Source organism: Gallus gallus, chromosome 1 (assembly GCF_016699485.2).
Source record: "Gallus gallus isolate bGalGal1 chromosome 1, bGalGal1.mat.broiler.GRCg7b, whole genome shotgun sequence".
In the NCBI taxonomy this organism is placed as follows: domain Eukaryota; kingdom Metazoa; phylum Chordata; class Aves; order Galliformes; family Phasianidae; genus Gallus; species Gallus gallus.
This window is the reverse complement of record NC_052532.1, coordinates 153666586-153682195: the sequence shown is the minus strand read 5'-3', so window position 1 is coordinate 153682195 and position 15610 is coordinate 153666586.

The window sequence follows — 15610 nt, the reverse complement described above, 5'->3', positions numbered from 1 at the left end:
TAATGGGGGATTTTTATGGGAAACATTATACAAATGGCAGAGTGTGCGATTCCCATTATTAAAATAATTTGTCATTGTATGAAAAAATGGTATAAATTTCAAGAAAGAGTCTTCTTTAGTTATCTGCCCTTTTTTTAATGACAGCGGCTTTTGTGCAGTAACGGCAGACACGTTTTCAAGCAAAGCCCATTTCAGACCAGAATTTCTGAGAGCCCTATTAATGTTTCATGCTAATCAAGGAGAGTGGGAAATAGAGCTGACAGGTGCTTTCTACTCTGCTTATTCCTGTCTTCCTGCATTAGACATTACTAGCTAAAAAAGAGCCAATATGGTTCCTTTCCAGTGCATGTGGCGACAAGGGCAGGAATAAAATGCTGCTTTTTATAAGTTTATAGTTGTTTTTCTTATTGCCTCCACTGGTGACATCCAAGGATATATAGATGCAGTGATTATTAATAAAAAATTATTTCACTTCAAACTGTGACCTGAATTAGACTCTCAAATTTCCCCCAGTGCACTTTGGAAACTCCACACTCATCCGAGATAAACTGAGGTCCACCTGGGAGCCATATTTTAATGGAGTATTTCCATCTGAACGAGAAAGAAACATGTACTTTTACTCTAGGATGAGTCTTTTTGATTCAGGAATGTCAGGACAAAGAACAAAAGTAAACTCCTCATGAGGCAGCGCACAATGTTTGCTTCACTTGATGATAAACACTGTCAATGCTGCAGTGGGCATTACTGGGCATTGCCCTTTTCCACTCTCCCCTGCCCTAAGTACCTCACTTGTGCCAACTAGCAGGCCTCTGAAAGAAGTGCTGAAACTCCATAGTTATAGGTGAGAGTGATGCACCCTGGAAAGTTAAAGAGAGGTCCCATTTGGCTGGGTTTGGTATGCAAGTTAGGTAGGGAGTCCCTCAAGTTAGGCCTCTGGAGGCCCTCAATGGCCCTGGTGCCTGCGTGGCAAGTTTTGGTGCTTCTCTGGGGAGCCTGCTTCAACCCACTCCTCAAATTACTGTAGCTGGAATAGTCAGAAGAAGGAGAAGCGGAGCCCTCTGTCCCAGTATATTGCTTTTTCCATGTGAAGCAAATATCAGTAAGCCATCCTAATAGTGCATGGCAACCAGTGTAGCTTTACATGGCTTTTCATGTAAATTATAATATATACAATAATTCAGACAATATTGATTAACGTCCGTATCTCTACAAATATTCTAAACACAAATAAAGCTGCATTTGTTTAATCAAAATTATAGTTTTCAAATATAAGTGATACAAATCCTATTCTGGATCATTTTACACTGATTTAACTCTTGCCTACTTTGATTTTGTTTGCCAATGATTTGCTGCTTTATGTTAAACCAACAAACATGCAGCACATATGTGAATATGTGAGAATCCAGCTTAGACAAGTCTATATTAAGAATCTAAATCAATTTAACTAAATTCATTTAAACCACTGTAACCTTGTCACATGGTGTGGACATTAATTTGTTGAAAAAGTTTAGACTAAAACATGAAAATAATTACCACCTTTCTCTGACAGGACACAAACCAACGCTACTTATTTTCTTGTTTTAATTATCTTGTCAGCTTCTTTTGACCAAATATATTTTTTTACCTTGCTTTTGAGAGTACACGATTTCTACAGTGAATCACATATACCTTCAGACTCATCATCTGTATGAGAAAATACTATCAAAACAGCCAAGTTCACCTTCACACATCTATTTCCCAACATCATGAGAATCCCCCTGCATATGGATGGTGAAGAATATATGGTTCATAGTACTAAAGAACTTCTACCCATATTGTCTTCTTTGCAATAATTGTCTTTTTTGGGTACAATATTGTACCCATATTGTCTTCTTTATACAATAAACATTGTATACTTGAAAAAATCTGCTTTAATATATATTCTGCCTCTGTCAAAATAAATTACTTTTATGTAATTTTAAAGATGAGTGCAGAGTTTCTCTCAATGTATATTCAGCAAAGTTTCTGTCTATAAGTTGTACGTAGGAATGACACTGATGCCTTCAGGATAAGATAAAATGTAATGATTTTTTACAGCAAAAGCTTTCATGAATATACTGTATCAGAAGCACAAAGAATTCATTGCTAATAAGAATCTCAGATTTTTTTTATTTTTATTTTTTTAATGGTGCACAGGAGTTATTTATAAACTTATTTTCATCAGGAAGCAATCTTTAATTTTTATTTTAAAGATTTTTTCCAGGGAAACTGAACAGTTTGTTTTCTGGCTTTGATATGTTTCCATAATGGTGGAGTAACTAGGAAGCTTCTGTCATTTTGTGTTGGTGTTTAACTCTCTAAAACACATAGAATAGTATCACATAAGTGAGAATTCTCCACCTGATCCCTTGGATAACACAACTTCTGTTGATGAGAGCTCTATGCATTTCACCTGCCCTGGAACTCCCTTAGCTGATGACAAGATTGCATAATGATCTTGCTTAGACTTGGCCTCTAAACTTAAGAAAGGATATCTAGGTAAAACTCATCATGCTTATTGATTTTTCTGCTTGGGAAAGATCATCTAAACATCTCTAAATATGTAAAAGATGTTTAGAAGTATGTAGTGAGTCTACAAGACTATGGTAGCTGTTAGTGTAATAGATTACTCCAATGTGATGAGACAGATATTCCTGAAGGTAGCTTCCATAATTTTTTCCATTTCCAAATTATTTGTTTAAATTACTTGTTTTCCTTTCCTTTGTGAAAAAGTGACTAAAGGAGAGGACTTCTTCCATACAACCTATAATGATTTCTGAACTCATGGATGATTCCAGGGAAGTGCTCTTCTTTTATTCACCCCACAATGAAACACTTTGCTGTAAGTTAACATTAAGGATATCTGCTTCATCATAGCACATTTTAAATAATTTTTTTTTTTCTGTCCTTCTGTCTGGAACAGTAAAGAGAGATGGAATACTTGCACGTATGCTTTAGTATGTGAAGTTCTGTGCTTAGAGATGAAATCAAGATTTTCATGTATTCTTAAGAAAAACCTTTTGAGAGCACTCCCAAAACACAGAAATAAGTTGATAATATTAGGTTTTCAATATAGATCTTGGACAGATCTTCCTACTAAGTACTAAATGCTGTTTAACTTCAGCTACTATAAATACTATCATCAAAACTATATGGCCTGTTTTCATCAGAGTTTGAGACCAGGAGATATGTGCATGTGCAAAGAACATACCACATATCCCACATTCAGATCTCTGTCTTTAAATCTCAGTTTCCTCATTTACCTCATATTTACATTTATTTGACCAAGATTTTGTATCTGTGCAAATAGGTTGTGCATAGGGGAGTCCCACTGGGATTGTGAAGGGAAATCCATAGAGGTCTTCACATTCACATTTCAAAGGCTTCTGCAACAGAACTGCACCCTGTGTTTATGAATAGATGTCTCCTGCTCAAAAATTAGTAGTTCCTCCACTCTTCCCATCCTGTGCTCTCTGCAACAACTGAAAGCAGGACTGCTTATATACAAAGACCTTCTGTAAACAATACTGTTATTTAGGTGCCTCAAGAAAGCTTAATTAAGACCTATTTGTTTCCTTATATCAGATACTTTATGTAGGCAATATCAAGAAAAAAATCCCTTCCTGAGGTGATTATATAGTCCAGACCAAGAGAAAAATACAGCCACAGAAAGTTTGCATTTGGGATTCATCTTATCATTCCTTTGTCTTCTGAGTCTGATAGTCACTCTACAGTCTCTTCAATTTATCACCTCAGACTCCAATTCCTTAGATCTGTTTTAGATTTTAATATTTGGAAAAAAGTTAACTGACCCTAAAAGCAATTATTTGCCTCTTTAAGGAGCATTTGGGCAACTAGCTGAGGTGAAGCTGTTACCCAGTCACTGACCCAGAATTCATAAGTAGTGGCAGGGCTAGAAATAAAACCCGACCTCTGTAAGCCCACTTCATTGTGCCCACTTCATTGTGCAGCTATTGCAATATGCTGCCTGGGAGCCTGGGCTGTGGAAAGATATTGTTCAGCTGCAGCAAAGGAGTATAAAAGAAAGCCAGGTTAAAGCGAGCAGGGCACTTCAGCCTTCTATCTGTGGTGATATACTCTGACAAACATTTTACATTTAATTAACAGGACCGAATTCTCACTTAATTTATGCAAGTGAAGCTCTGTTGGCTTCTACAGAGTTAGCTCTGCTGTAATTGAGAGAAGAATTTGGCCCAGCAACTGTAATAAATCATTAATGAGCATGTAGTAAGATAAGTTTTAATGATTAATTAACAATGTATTTTTTGGAGAAAAGTATTCTTAACATGCCCTTTATGTATCAAGTGATAATTACTATATTAAAAGCCTACTGATTAAAGCAATTAATTATATGCTTAATTTATTTACTAATTAAGCTTTAATATATGTATAGTTAAGTAATTGCTAATGAGTATTTCACATTTGCTAAACAGGTCTGGCAGTAATTCCTTGGAAAGACTATAAAATGCTTCTTCTAGTGATTACATGAAAAAATGCACCATTTGTTGCTTTTTTTCTTTCTTCCTCCCCATTTTATAGTAGGGAACCTGCTTTAGCAGGGCGGTTGGACAAGATGATCTCTTGAGGACCCTTCCAACCCCTTCAATTCTGGGATTCTGTGTGATTTTCATCTTCCCCTCAACCCCAAGTTATTTGGCCCGCATTCTTCTATTTGCTAAATGGAGTATTTACTAAATTGCAAGTTTAAAAGTTCTGAAAAGGCAGTGTTTCTGGACAAATTTGGGAAAATATATTTCTGAAACATAACTGTCACACCCACATGAAAACATAAATCTTCTTTGTGTACATAGAGCTAAAGCCTGCAGTTTTCATCTTGGTACGTATTCAAATCTTGAGCAAAATTTCAGCTGAAGTTAATGGGAGTTTGCTGTGTAAGGACCACAGCTGTTGGTCCTTTGGCTATGGCAAGAACCTTTGGCTGCTGAGCTAGACTCATATATCTTTAACTCATATACAGTACAAGAAAAGGAGGTGTACCTTGCAGTCCTATTAATTTCCTTAAATTATAGTGTTTGTAGTATCCATTGTTGCAGTACTTACTTATAGGTTTTATTATTTACATGAGCAAAACTCCAATTATGGTTGATAAAAGTTTTGCCTCAGCAAATATCACCGCAATAGGGTCACTTTTAGACATACCTGACAATACACAGTGTACTGGCATGGTCCTTATTCATTTAAATTCCTATTGCATCCTAAGTGAAAACTGAAACTTGAGTTTTTGCTGCTTGCCCAAGTTGCATCACAGATTATAGAAAAAAAAAAAAAAACAGTTCATCTTTTTCCACTTTTATGGTTCATGCTCTGCCTTCAGGGAGGCGTTACATCAGTGTAGCCTCTCAAGTGTTTATAAACAGCAGTGACATACTGTGTATAGCATAGTCTGGTGGCAAAAAACTGCACGCCATGAAGTGTTCCAGGAGTTAGTGCTATGGCTGTAATTACTTCTTACTACATTAGGAAATACGTGAGCAAGGCACCTACACCATCGACTTGAGGGGGCAGAGCCTAGCAGTGAAAGGATCCCATCTAGTTAATAAGACCCAGCCTTTGGAGAACAGAGAGAAGGAGATATTTAAACAGCTTTCCTCCTTTTCCTACCCTTGTTCTTGCTGACCTCACTTTCAGCTTGTGTGTATTTCCACAAAATCTCTATTGTTCCCTCTTTTTTACAAGTTTGGAGCCTGGGGACACTTTTTCCTCCCATTCCATGGTCTTCTCTATGGATACATCTTCTTAGTGTGCTGATTCATATTTAGCAGGTGAAAGTGTTTGTGATCCAAAGTATATTTCTGTTAGAGCAAAATTAAATAGGTTCATCAGAGCTGGGATGCAAATAAACAAGTCTTAATGTAGTGTGTATTCTCAAGACGTGCATTAATGAAATGAGAGATGGACTGTTTCACCAAAAATGGGCTCTTTGTAAACTCTTCATACTGTCACCAGATCAGAAATGAGCAGGAATGGCAAATGAACACAAGGGATAAACCCCAAATATGGGTCTTAAACCAGGCTTGTACAGACCCTACACTTTTCTTTCAATAAAGTCTTGTATAACTCTTTGCCAGGATTCCGTGCATCTGCCTAACCAGAGGAGTCTGACAAATCCAAACCAGACTGTAGTAGAATTACCAGAACCATTCCCTAGGAGAGATTAAATTACATTTGTATATCATATGCCATTACTAAGTTATACGATAATACATTCTTGTAGGAAAGTTGACTTCTGTATTTATCTAAGAGATAATAAACAAGGGGTAAAGACATAAACTGATGGAAAACTACTGAGTAAAGATTTAAGAGTGGAAAAATGCCCTCCCAGAGCAATTCAGCCTGTAGCTGGGGGGCTTCAGGACCCACTGACACCAGTAACAGTTTGGAGAGTAAAGTATCTCCTAGGGCTGACAGCTGTTACCTTGAACTTTATAGACATATTTGTTAGAATTAAATAGGAATTTTGCTCACCACATGAGAACAACTGCTGTCAGGTTATAACTGAAATGTGATCTGGTAATCAGAATTCTGTAGATGAACTTAAGAGCTTCCAAAATTAATTTTGGATCATTTGGGGGTTCATTAAGGAAGCTGATTCACATTTGCAACCTATTCAGATTGAAGTAATCACAGTGCATCACTGCTTGTTGATGGGACAGAAATACATTTTCCTCTTTGTTCTGTAATTTGCCTTAAGGACTGCCAAGGGGTTTAACTCTCTTTTGAAGTGCTGAAAACTGACCATCAGAGCCGTAACTTTCTATGTAGTTCTTAATGAAGTTAGAAGAGCCAGCAGGATCAAACCTTACCTAAAATGTTATGATTATTTTTTTTGCCTGATTGCTCGCATGGTAAAACCATGACAAAGCAGAGAGTAGACAATTCCATAAGTGTTCCTTTTTGCCTGGATAGCAGTTTCCTTTCTGTGCCTGTGCAGTGTGCTGAGAGTCCAGCCCAGAAATACCCATGGCTCCAATGGAAGGTGGATGTGAATGATCAGAATCCTTGCTATGTTCTTATGAGGGCTGGAAGAGGCTAGATCAGTGTAGACAGGTTCAGCATGATAGGAACATAGCACTTGTTCATCTCCTCTGGCCTGCGGATCTGAGGTAGTGAGGGGGCCACAACTAGACTGCACTACTCTTTGGCCCTAGTCTACTTGAAATGTAAAGTCATGTGACAGTCTGAATGACAGGCTGAGGGAAGAATTGTGCTCTGTGGTTCAAACTACTTCAAGGAGAAGTTTATGAGTCTTATACCTCCTTGTCAACCAGTGCTCTACACTGAGAGAGAAAAAACAACAACCAGAAGTACTGAAAGAAATGACTTTTACATACTATTCTCATGTGAGTATTTTTAAAGATACATTTTTTACTATGGATCCTTTATAAGCAAGCTGCGCAGAAGGAGGAAACTGCTGACAGTAGGGCACTAAATCAGTTTCCAAACAGCTAAGCTTTTATATTAGAAAAATCTCACTTTTACCCCACAAAGAGATTTACCTCAGTAAGGGCTTAAAAATGATTATTAAAATGTAGAGTCTTTGAGCACAGAAAATGAATAGTTAAACCACCTGCATCACATAGCCTTCTTGATCCAATCAGATTAAAGAAGCCTGGGAAATTTTGCAACACTTTCATATGCCAGGTTGGCACTAGGGAAATTAAATGGAGATCTTTTTTGAATTAAATTTTCCTTTTTTTTTTTTTTTTGTTCTGTGAAGTATGTTAGACACTGGTGTAAATTTTATGAACATGTTATAGAGGTAAAGGAGGACATTTCAGGAATGGGAAAATACGTGGGACAGGATTTTGAGGTGGTTTTATATTCCTCCTCAAAGACAGCAAAGGAAGTAGATTTCCACAACTCAACATTTCCATTCTTTTACTCTAGACAAGGACCTCAAACAGAGCATTCCATTGTGCTCCTAAGTCATGTGTAATTCATACAGCTGTGGCCATTATCAAAAATGTATCAAGAAATGGCTACAGATGCTAAATAAATTTTACTATCTCCACCCTTAAATAATACAGCTCAGCCACCATTCTCACCCTTTGAAGCCAACCCGTGCAGGAGGGCTTGAATCCACCTGGTGTTTAAACTTTCTCTTAAAAAAAATAGGGAGACTATCTTTGAATCTCCTTTTGTGAGGGATCCGCAGTGCTTTCCATCTCTTGAAAAATGCCTGATCATTGTTTGGTGCAGTGCTAATCACCAGAGGTCAAGACTATGCCAGATAGTGTGCTAACAATTAACCGTATCAAATGATGACAATGTCTGTACCTGTGCCCTTTGCATTTTGTATTTCCTAGAAGGGCCATAGAAACACCTGTATTATGGTGGATGATATCCTGGAGGATGCATCTAAGAAAATCCGTAGTGAAAACTGTGTATCCATTACATTATCCATATAATTTCAGAAATTAACTTTTCAAACAAAAAGTGTCCTCCTTGATTGTTGCATCCTATGTTTATTCTATGTCAAGGATCACATTGTGAAGCTCCTACTGATTTAAAAATGACTGGATTTCAGCCATATAGGATGACTGGGCTCTCCCAGACAGATAAGTGGTCTGTCTGGGAGCTCTTGGGTCAGACCCAACTGCATGTCTACCAGGCACTTCCCTAGGGATGGCTGTCTTATCTGAGTACATCATTTCTCTTCAGAGACTGTCCTGAGAAACTACCCCAAAAGCCAACACCTTCAGTAAAGCAGTGGTGGTAATGGTGGTGATGGTGTTTAGCAAGATGATAAAAAAGAGAAAAGAGAATGCTTTAGGAAAAACGTATTAGGACAAGAAGAGCTGTCTTGCTAGCACTGTGGCCTGGTTAAAAGTTATACTTCAGTGACTTGATAGCAGGCCACCACCGTAAGTATTTGACATGGTCTCCTGAGGTCTCTCCTGTAAATTCTGGATATTAACCACAACCATCTTCTGATGAAACTGGCATCACAGAATCACATCACAGAATGGCTCCAGTTGGAAGGAACCTCAAGGATCAAGAAGCTCCAACCCCCTCACAGCAGGCAGGGCCACCAACCTCCATATCTAATACTAGACCAGGCTTCCCAGGTCCCTGTCCAACCTGGCCTTGAACACCTCCAGGGATGGGGCATCCACAACCTCTCTGGGCAGCCTGTTTCAGCATCTCACCACTCTCATAGTAAAGAACTTCTCCTTGATATCCAACCTAAATATTCCTTCCTTCAACTTAAAACCATTTCCCCTTGTCCTGCCATTATCTACCTGTGCAAAGAGTTGACTCCCCTCCTGTTTATAGGCTCCCTTTAGGTACTGAAAGGCTGCAATGAGGTCACCTTGCAGCTTTCTCTTCTCCAGGCTGAACAAGCCCAGCTCCCTCAGCCTGTCTTCGTAGGGGAGGTGCTCCAGCCCTCTGATCATCTCTGTGGCCCTCCTCTGGACTCCCTCCAACAGCTGTCTTTCTTGTATTGGGAGCCCCAGACCTGGACGCAGTAATCCCTCACGAGGGCAGAGTAGAGAGGGACAATCACCTCCCTGTCCCTTCTGGTTACCCCTCTTCTGATGGAGCCCAGGATACCATTTGCTCACAATCTGATAAATTTGCCTCCATTTAAACTACCAGACGCAAGGCATAGAACACGTTCATCCATGTTTGCAATTTAATACATACTCTTCCCAAATGAAAGTAATGTTAATAAGAGCCTAGGGCTTCAGTGCTCACAGAGCAACTTTGACATGTCACTTTTTTGGAGTAAATTTAATTGAGGGCAATACTGGCCAGGATGTTACAGCAACCCTTTTGAGTTGGCATCCTCCTAAAGATAATTACAAAGCATGGGTCATTCAGTTCAGAATCTACATAAATATGTGATTCTTGAAGACGTCTATTGTTTTTTTCTGCCTTCTATTTTGGAAAGTAAAGGTATCATAAATTTAGAATATGAGACCCAGGGATAGTGAAATCCAGAAACTACAGTTAAGATGTTATTTCTACTTTTTTTTTTGGGGGGGGGGGGGGGGGGAGGTCTCCAACTAGTTTTAACTGCAGCTGTCAGTAGTTCATAAGGAAATGCTTCATGCATAAGTTTTCACTGATTTCATCATTTTATTTATTAGTTTCTAATGGATTAATTTAAAGGCTTGATGTTCACACATAACATTTTTATTGCTGTCTTGATCTAGATATGTTATCTAAACAGCCCCTAGTCTTCTTATAGTAAAAGGAAACATTGTAAGTGACCAAATATTTTACTTACATTGACTGGTTTACCAGTCCTTGTTGGCTTCAGAAGGGGTCACTGCCAACACTGTTTTTCCCAAAGGCAAGATAGTAGCTCTCTCATTGAGTAGAGCCAGCTTTTTTTTCTCTTTCTCTTTTTTGCTGCCAATTTCACTACTGATCCTGTGCAATAAAAATGTGCTTGTCAACGAAAATGTCAACCAAGTTTAAAAAGAATAGTCTGAGTAAAACTAAAAAGTAAATTATTTAAGTAGAGTTGTAGTTGAAACTTGAAAGAATTCTGTTTGGTGGTTTTCTTTACATCATTCTGCCAATGGTGGAGGAACTCTGAATTTCTAACTAGTGAAGCCCTGTCATAACTGGGGCTGACAGTTCACATTGAAAATTCTGTTTTCTTCTTTCCCAGGAAAGCAAGTCAAAGTTAAACCAACAAACTATTGTTGGCAAGTGCCTTACCTTTGTTCTGTGCTTCTTTATAAATTAGCCACTTGTGTTTTCTAGGTTGCTTGTAAATGAAATTCCTAGAGTTTAGGGTCACCCATTAGCTATGTTATTTTAAAATAACATAGGCAGTCTAAGTCTTCTAGGCAGTCACCAGCTTTAGAGCACTTAAGAATCAGAATCATAAAATGCTCACAATTAGTGTTAATCAGAAAGGAAACATACTGAATTCTGAATTCAACAGGAAATCCAGAACACCTGGTACCAAGCTTTACTGCAGTTAAATATTGGTGAAATAGAGGAATTTATAAACATTCCAACACTGTGTCTGATCTGTCTGATATTACACTGAATTTTGTGTTTGCTTATTTATGCTCCTGCATGCAGGAACTGCTGAAAGGTCATTTTGGAAATTTGCACATTAGAATTAGAATGTATCTACAGGTTAAAAATAAATAAATAAATAAATAAAAGACCTGATTTTACTGTGGAATTGCTGTTATAGCATTACGTGCATGGAACTTTCTATAACCATACGTTTTTTCTATACATATCTATATATACATAACCTCTATTCTCTGCTAATTGACTTATCACTGTATACTACAGTATATACATGGCCAGTTCATTAAGGTTAATTTGTTCAAAAATATTAGAAGCATTAATTTCTTGCTTATAGCTAATGGCTGCTCCCAGCCAGTATCTTGTTTCATCATTAGTGTCAGCTAGATTATAACTCACACCCAACTGTTTTTACACTATCTAATAGAATCAATTGATGCAATGGTTGACAAGATGCTGTTTTGCATTTTGTCATCTCACTAATGCACATGGCTTAAAGGCATTGGCATCCATAATGTGGGGCAGTTTTGTAGGAGGCACAGAATAGGCTGAAGCTGCAAGGGCCATTTTCATAAAATATTAATGAAATTGAAAAATACACTGGGGTTGAAGGCTTGTCTGCTAAATGTAAGGTAAAATCTATTCTGTTCTGCTTTCTGATGACTGTAATTAGCAGCCCTAATTAAAAATTCAAACCTTGTGTATATTTGAAAGCATGAATCTTAGCTCTCATAGTGTTTATTTCCTTTACAAAGTATTTTATTTTACAACACTAATTGAACAGGATCCTTCCTAGCCTGACAGCCGCAGCTGGCTGGAGCCAGTTTATGTATCCAGTCTCTCTAGACTACTTCCTTTTGTAAGCAATAAAACATCTTTAAAAAACATGTATATGCTCTCTATGAGCCATTAACTCTGTGTCACCCAGTGTGGAGCTGGCCATCCGCACACATGCATTGTTGTTTCCTTCACTTAAAAGTGACCTCCTTGAAAAGGCAGCTTTTTTCTGATCTTCAATATTTAATGTGGATTTACTTACATTAAATGACCACCTTTCTTAAGGAGACCTGGCCCAATTCTGACATTATTTATGAACAGTATATGCTGTGCAAAACCACAGAAGAAATCATCATTATTTCCAGTAGAAAAATCTACTTTTTATTATTATTTTGTGTAGTTACTTTGAAATTTGTGGCCAAGATACTAGAGTTCCATTAGGGAATATATGACTACAACTTGATTATGACCACATTACTTTCTTGGATCCAATGAACATCAAAGAAGGCAAGCTAATAAAGCTATAATGTAAATGGGTTAAGTTTTTACCATTGTGGATCCTCTTTTCACTGTTTGATATGGGAATGGCTCTGAGCTGCACTGTTTCCTGTTTTCCTTCCCATAACCTGGCAAGGAGACAACACTGGAATTTTAATATCCAGTATAGTGCCTGTAATCATAAGCAATATTTTTGTTCTCCAGAATCTTGTATTTTTGGTTACATGGTCTTTTATAGTTCCTCATGGCAGGCCAATAAGGCCACAGGAGGAGGACACAAGGTGGATGTCTGGAAATTGGAATTAGAACACACCCTAATGTAACTTTGCTAAACATTTTCTTCACGGATTTATGTGATAAACAGAAATTTGATGAAGCTCTCAGCCTGTGGCTAAAGGTCTGTTATTATTGTTATTTATTGCAGAAGAAAGAAGAAAGTTCCTTCTTTCCTTTCACTTCTTTTGAATTTGAAAAAGTATACAGGTACTAACAAAATAAATAATGCTGTAATTTTTCACTGGAACTTCACAGTTCCCTCTGTCCTTTTTGAAATTGTTAGGGGAGGAAAAAAAAAAAAAGGAAAAAAAAAAAAAAAAGGAAAGAATACACTTTGGAATTAAGGCAAGAATTATATCATTTCCTAACTTCTAGAAGTCTAATGATGGCCACTGAGTTTAAAGTAGTCAGCAATTCTGACTCAGTAGTAAAAGGAGAGACAGCGTGCTACTACCCCATGGGCAATTCAGCTCATGGAACTTTAGCGTTATTGATTTCAGAAGTTCTCCAGACAAAGAAGGACTAGTTAAGATGACTACAGGTAGTGTCATGTATTCGACCATAATGTCATTTCTTTGTGTGACAGTCACAGTTTTCTCCCCTCTTGACAAATGTATAGCCTACTAATCCTTCAGATGTCCTCCACTTGATGGGGAGTCTGTAATATCTCCATAAATATCTCTCTGCTTTCATATATTGCAGGATCTTAAAACCACAAAAAAGAACACACTCAAACCAGGAACAGAGCAGCAAATAGATAAACTCCATAGGCGGTGAGGTTTTCACTGTTTGCTTTTTTTTTAAAACTTATAATTATTAATTGTTAATAGGGCTTCAGCACTGAACTCACTTGAGCTTTCTGAAAAAACTTCAGACATGGTTATCAGACTGTGTAGCTGAAATTCAGACTGTAGCTAATTTCAGCAAAAAAGAGTTGTACAGAAGAACACAGAAAGTATAAATGTAGTAGTTTAAAGAACATATAAAACTAAATAAGCTAAGGGAAATAGCATTGTTTTGATTTAGGTGACGAGTTTATAATTTAGTTAGTAAGTTGTTGCCAAAAACCACTGGCTTGGTCTGATACACTTCTGTTAGACACAGTTTGTAACATAGAAAACAAATAATGGTCCTTGTGCCATAGGGTTTGCTATCTACAGTGTTTACATGATTATTTACTGATTTTTAAGAGGTGGCTGCAGAATTCTGCTCCAGTAGTCTAAACATTACCTTGCAAGTCTTATCACATGCATTTTTATGTTAACTATTTTTAAGGTGTAACCCATCTTCCTAAAAGATTTTGGAGAAATAATTCATGGAGGATGAAATACCCTGGTATTTTTCTCTTTGCCACAGAGTCTCTTTCTGAGCCACATTAACAGTAGAGAGGTTAATGTTAAATACCGTTAATGCAGAAAATATTTCTCAGTTAAAGTCAAAATGAAGGATATACTGAAAACCATTGGCATGGAAAGCCAAAAAGAAAGTGGTTTAATGCTGCGGTGTAAAGTGACAAATCTAGCATTTCTTTAACATAAATAACATTTGCTCTCATGACTCAGCATTGCTGATGTGTGCTATTTGCAGTAGCCACCTAATGCATGTAAGTTTAGTCCTAAATTCGGGACAATTTTTCACCATGAGGAAAAATAGAACAGAAGACTAGTAAAAGGTAGTAGTGTTAAAATTATTCTTCAGAGATAAAAGTAATTACTTTTGAAGAGTCATGAACAGATACGTTGCTGATTTTGTCTCTTTTCTCCCTCAAGCTGCCATAACCCAAGCAACTGCCTTCACACCAGTTATACCACTCTTTCTCCTCTGTCCAGTCAGTGGGAGCATCTCCTACACAGGGACATTTTCAAAAGAAGGACAGATTTTCAGGGACATTTCTAGTTCACAGTCTTTGTGCCATTCTTTCTCCTAATGGGACTGTGGCTAATAACGCTGTTTCAAAACCAGCAGATAGATAACAGATACATCAAATTTTAAGAATGCTTCACAGTCTCTCATGTAGATGAATAATTCCAAGGATTAGCACGAAGGAGAAGGACTTTATCTGTTGACCTATGTAACTTAGCATGATCATTAGCTCTGTGCTGACATCTAACTACAATCTGCAGTTGAAGGCGCCTACTACAACATTGCTGATAGGGTTTTTGGGATCTTATTAAACCAGGGGGAGGAAGGAAGCAAGATTTCAGTGCTCAGTGTTGGAAAGAGAAATACATCAGTTGCTCTGAAAGCAATACTTCCTATTTATTTCCATGGAAACTATAGCAGACACAAAGAGCACAATAACACTACTTGACAAAGAAAATTCTCAGCTAGAAAATGCTATTTTTCAGCATAATCACCACCACTAGTTGTGCATTTTTGCCAGCAATGAACAAGAACCTGCATGCTGCATTCATAAAAATCTGCACCAGCAGCGGTGACCCACTGTCACTGTCACTACTGCTGAAATGCAACACCCGCCACCTCACTATGCTCACATCCACAGTTGGATCTCCATTAATGCCTACCAAGTGTCAATGAATATCTATGGGTGCCATTTTTTTCCTCAAGGAGGAATTCAATTGTACCCCTGTGCTTCATCTGGACTTCCGTGCCAGGCGCCATTTTGTCAGACTGCCCCTCTGCTGCCCCTCTGCTGCATGGCAACAAAAGAGTATTGTATGTACCACTGGCTTGCAGATTTATGTAATATGCGAGGAAAGGGGAGGAGGCTATGAGAGAGGTTTTCACATTTCAAAGTTGGAGAAGAAACATTTGCCTTATATATGTTTTTAAATGCAATTGTGGTGAAACTGAAGTTTTGCTATAAGCCATTCTCGCCATGTATTTTCAATTACTTGCATGTTTTCTTATCATAGACTGTTTCTGAATGTCAACATTCACACTTTCCGGGCATGTTCAAGCTATCATTCAAAATATACAAATATCGTAAAATATATGCTGTGTACAAAAACATTTTTTTCTTTTCTCCTCTCCTCTC